This window comes from Pan paniscus, chromosome 22 (assembly GCF_029289425.2).
Source record: "Pan paniscus chromosome 22, NHGRI_mPanPan1-v2.0_pri, whole genome shotgun sequence".
Taxonomy (NCBI): domain Eukaryota; kingdom Metazoa; phylum Chordata; class Mammalia; order Primates; family Hominidae; genus Pan; species Pan paniscus.
In genome coordinates this window covers 13,054,732-13,060,167 of record NC_073271.2, presented here as the reverse complement: position 1 = coordinate 13,060,167, position 5,436 = coordinate 13,054,732, and the positions used below count along the sequence as shown (strand labels likewise).

The following is a 5,436-nucleotide window of genomic DNA, read 5'->3' as shown; positions in this document are numbered from 1 at the left end:
CTGTATAGTAAAAATGAGTGACATAGTACAATTAGTCCACTTTGCTGAATTACTGCTTCTGGTTATCAAGGGTGGGATGAGTTTCCTGACTGGCTTGATTTGGACACAGCAAGCAGGTGGTTGATGAACACTTGTAAGGACAGGGCTTTTTGTTTATGAACTCTATTTACCCTACTAAACCACAGGTTGGGTAGTCTAATCTAGAGTTAAACACCTTCTTCTCCATTCTTGAGCTGAGACAATATATATTCAATAAGTTGGAAGTGAGAGTTTAAGCAAAGAATTCTAAATAGTGACCAGAAGCAAAAAAATACCTAGCAAATTCTGGAGTTTTTCTACACGGGCTACCTCATCTATTCCTGCTGCCCCGTCCACTTCCTTTGTCAGAACTTTTGGGTTCACACATTCCCCCTTTTCACAATGGGGTTGCAATGTTTTGTTTGTTTGTTTGTTTTTTGAGACGGAGTTTTGCTCTTGTTGCCCAAGCTGGAGTACAGTGGTGTGATCTCTGCTCACTGCAACCTCCAGCTCCCAGGTTCATGTGATTCTCCTGCCCCAGCCTCCTGAGTAGCTGGGATTACAGGCATGCACCACCATGCCCAGTTAATTTTGTGTTTTCAGTAGAGACAGGGTTTCGCCATGTTGGTCAGGCTGTCTTGAACTCCTGGCCTTCGGTGATCCACCAGCCTTGGCCTCCCAAGTGCTGGGATTACAGGCGCGAGCCACCGTGCCCGGCAGAGACTTTCTTTATCCTGATTACAAGAGAAAGGGGCACCAGTGTGAAGCAATGTGACAAATCCAGAAAGGCATCTCTTTTGTTTTCCTATTAATTTTTATGCAATGTGGCTAGAGGTGGAAGGCCACTGGCCTGAGCAGCCTGCAGCGGGGGAGGTGCGCTTGGAATGTGTTGAATGTGCATTCCTTAGATGCTTGAAAGGGGTGAATGCCCCCTTATTGGCTTCTACCCATTTTCACTGGTTTGGCTGCTTTAGAAGGGCACAGGTACTACTTTTAAACACCCAGTGTGCCTCCTAGCTTTTAATCACTGATGACTTGCAGCTCATAGGTTTTTGGAATTAGGCTTTTAAAGCAGAGTTTTCTTTTATCCTCATTTGGTTTATGTCTATTCAATTTTTGGTTTGTTTACTTATTTTTAAAGAACGAAGTCTTAGGCCGGGCGTGTTGGCTCATGCCTATAATCCCAGCACTTTGGGAGGCCGAGGCGGGCGGATCACTTGAGGTCAGGAGTTAGAGACCAGTCTGGCCAGCATGGCCAAACCCCTTCTCTATTGAAAATACAAAAATTAGCTGGGCATGGTAATCGCAGCTACTCGGGAGGCTGAGGCAGGAGAATCGCATGAACCTGGGAGCTGGAGGTTACAGTGAGCCGAGATCATGCCACTGCACTCCAGCCCAGGCGACAGAGACTCCATCTCAAAAAAAAAAAAAAGTCTTCAGTTGGGAGTCTTCTTGTTGTGATTGAAGCCTTTCAACCACGTATGAGATAAGCCATCGTGCTTAGCACTGGAGATACACAGATTGATAAAGCAAGATCCCCTCCCTCGAATTTCCTGGTAGATTCATGGCTTGTTTTTTATGAGCTTCTCATTGCTCTCGGTTTGAATAGCTTGGTGATTATTAAGAAATGGAAATAAACTGATGTTGCCTATTGACATTTACTTTTTTTTTAATTCATTTGATAGAATATTTTGAATTACCATTATTAAATGCCATAATCTGCCATGGCTATTTTCTTTTGTCTGAAGAATAATTTAAAAACTATGAGAAGTAAAATAAATCTATTCATCCAGGCAACTATGAGAAGTAAAATAACTGTTCATCCAGTTATTCTTTAAAAGATCTTTAACAACAGCAGATGAACTTCTGATCAAAACTCAGGCACACAGCTGCTTTCTCGAAGGGTGTTGCTAGTTCCTGATTCACCCTAAGCCATCTCCATGCCATATTGTACTCCTACCCCAGTTCTTCACTCATCTACTCTGGTAATGTGCTTAAGATCATTCTCTTCAGAGAATCTTCTTTGGATTCCAAGTTATATAAATGATAATACTAATTTTTCTAAGCAATCCACTTAAAACTATTGTGGATTAGGCTTTATATAGACTTCTGTTTGATATTCAAATTAATGTACAATATGAACAATCATGAAAACTAATTAGTTTAGAAATAACATTGCAATATTTAAACTTTCATTAAATTGAATAGGCCTTTGCCTACCTTCTTCTAAATGAGGGTAGTTATATACTAAAGTCAGACATAAAAGAGTATTAAAAGAATATTAAAATAAAATAGAGCGATTTAATATGCACAGACACTGATTCCTTCTTTAAAAATTCTACAGCACAGAGTACATGGTTCTGTCAAAGCCCTTATCATATTGAATTATAATTACTGTTTATAGTCTATCTCTGACTAGGCAGGGAGCTTCAGGGAATCTTAACCTATTTATCTTTGGATTCTCAGCTTTGACATAATGTCTGACACATAGAGGATGCTCAGCATAAATGTGTTGAATGAAAGAATAAGCAAGGAAAGAGAATGGGCTTGATTTCCTCACTCTGCCATTTATGGTGTGTGACCTCTTAGCCTGCCTGAGTCTGTTTCCTTGCCTGTCATCTGAGTGAAATAAAGTGTAGTAAAGAGCTTCAAAAGAGAGCCTGTGACTCTACGCTATAGGGACTTGCACAGGGACTAGTTAACTTGAGTATCCCTTCATTCAATCAGAGTTGATCACTTACTATGGGTGAAACACAGCTAGACCACTGGACACTCAGTTCCTGTTCTTGGGAAGTTGTCTCTCCAGCGAAATGACGCCAGGTAAACAGCCCACCGCATTCGATGTGCTGATTATATTGTGACAAAGGCTGACAAAGTACAGACTCTAAGGGGCGCAGTGGACCATCCTTCCCACAGACACCAGGAGTCTGGGGAGGATTCTTGGAGAATCTGACATCTAAGACCCAGTCTTCTTTGGGTCACATAAATATTTCAGGCAATGGAACAGGCAGCACAAGGTCCTGGAGGGAGGGGCAAGAGTCTGATACAATGTATGTAAGGGGAGCTTCTTAAATTCCTCATGTCATAGCCTTGTTCCAGAGATCATGAAGTCATGCTTTGTAATCTGTGGTTCGTCTGTTTCTAAATTGTACAGAAAAATATCTAAGTTAACTTATTTTTTTCTTCCGTCATTTAGGAAGTTTTCTTCCTGGAACCGCACTTCTAAAAATTACCTAACTTACCCTTATTTATCAGTGTTATCATTTAGTACATGTTCTATCAACAGAAATAGCAGAACTCAATCTTTGTGATGCAAAAAAACCAACTTAATAATGTTCCTGAATATATTGCCAATTACTAAATTAGTTTTTAAAAATCCGAAAGTATTTTACCATTGATTGGTTTCACCCCTCATAAATTGTTGGTATTATATGGCTTTCTGAAGGTGAAAAGAATGCTCTCCTCAGAAATATTTATATTGACAGAATTAGCTGTTTAATAAATATTTGTCACATTATATTGCTTTCTGCGGTTCATCATCACATATTGGGCATCTCATTAGCATTTATATTTTGTATATTTTATCTAAACACCACAACAGCATGAAGTGTATTTTGTGCTGACAAACGGAGATACTGAACTATGTATTGAGGTCAGTTATCTCAAAACCTTGACTTCATTAAAAAAGCAGTGAAAAGAACATGGGCAAACCAGAAAATCTAAGTTTGATTCTTGGCATAGCCATGAACTAACTCTGTGGCTGCAGGCAGGTCACTTAACCTCTATTTTATTTAATAGTTATTTTCATTATCCTATTCATTTACACTGTAAACAACATGGAAACAGCGTTTGAAGGAGCTTTGAGTGGAGATTAGTTAAAAAATAAATACTTAAAGTTTATTTAAGTATGGGTAAATCCTAGATCTTAAATTTTTTTAGAAAAGATGCACATCTCCTTGGGTACTATTGATGCTTTCAGCACTATTTAAATTCTGTTTTGCTGAATCATTGCTGACTTCACAATTATCTTCAGGTGCCAATATTTGAAATAGACTGTAGCCATATCAATAGAAGAAATTTTTAAAATTACTTTAATGGATCTAGATATGCAGTATATTGAATGAAAATAATATAGAAAGAATTGTGATGTTATTATAAGATAAGATCCTTAGGTTTCTTTTAGGAATTTTGATTGCAAAATAAGCTTAAAAGATTGATTTCATGAATTGATGGGAAGAAATGAACTACAGAATAATTCTCATAATATTCACACCATAAATCAAACAGTTCACTTTGTTCAGTTTGACCCATCAAGTATTATACCCACAATTTTCCACAAAAAGAGCATCCCATAGAAAAATCTGTTGCCTTCCTGGTTCCTGAAAATACAGAATTGCTAATTACCTTGGAGGATGAACGTGGCTTCAGATCATACATTTATTACAGAAATCTTTATTTTTCCATCTCCAAATTTCCTAATGATACGAAACAGCTTATTTTAATCAAATTGGTTTTCCTCATGCTCCTTAAGTGCAAGAGACGCCCATCTGGGTCTGAAGATAATGATGCCATGAAATGGAAATCTAAGTTTTAGGCCACAGTCAGGGCAGTCTTCTACTAAAAATAAGTGGCCATTTAAATGCTACCACATCTTGTTTTGCAAATCTGTCCTCACACAGCAAATAATCATTTTTGGTGCAGAATTCAGTCATAAAATCATCCATTAGTGGTTAGTAATGGACCATAATTTAACATGTTTTTAGAAAGTGCATTTGGAAAATGAAACACTGAAAATGATGGCCATATAAGGAATATTAATATTCATATGAAATAAACTTTAGGGACAGATATCCTTTTTTACTGACAACTACTGGCACAGAATATTTTCCACTTCCTTGAGGAAAAGGGCCTATGATGCCTCATCCAATGGTAGAGATAAATCTTAAGAAATTCTACAACTTATAGAATATATTCATATTTTGCTTTGCCGTATGCTAGCTTTAGTGGAAAAATGAGAAGAATTAATAGCTGTAAGTTTTAAGATACATAAGATAAATCAGAAAGCAGTTTTGGAATGTTAAATATATTGCAGGCAAACAATATTAGCCTGTGTCTAAATCAAATGTAAATGCTCACAGCAAATTTCCGCCCTCATTATTAACATATAACCCAAAAGAGATGAATTTCAAGCAAACATCAAGACAGAATTACACTTGTAATTGTACTTTCACCATAAGATTATATACATTTCCAGTGTGGTGCCAATAATGCCAGATGAGCTGTGTTCAGTTTCCAACATGGTCAAAACTGACAAAGATGCTTTTGCTGAAAATCAAATTAACTGAAATCATCTAATTATAAATGAAGAAAGTAAATTCCACCCCATTTATTTCATGTTTGTAAAGAAATTTGTTTTTT

At 37.3% G+C, this 5,436-nt stretch overlaps 1 long non-coding RNA gene across 8 annotated transcripts in view; it reads right to left on the bottom strand.

Moving 5' to 3' along the window:
- Positions 1-5,436, bottom strand: part of LOC106634210 (uncharacterized) — a 240,570-nt gene that overhangs the window by 86,789 nt on the left and 148,345 nt on the right. The gene's annotated exons all lie outside the window — the stretch shown is intronic.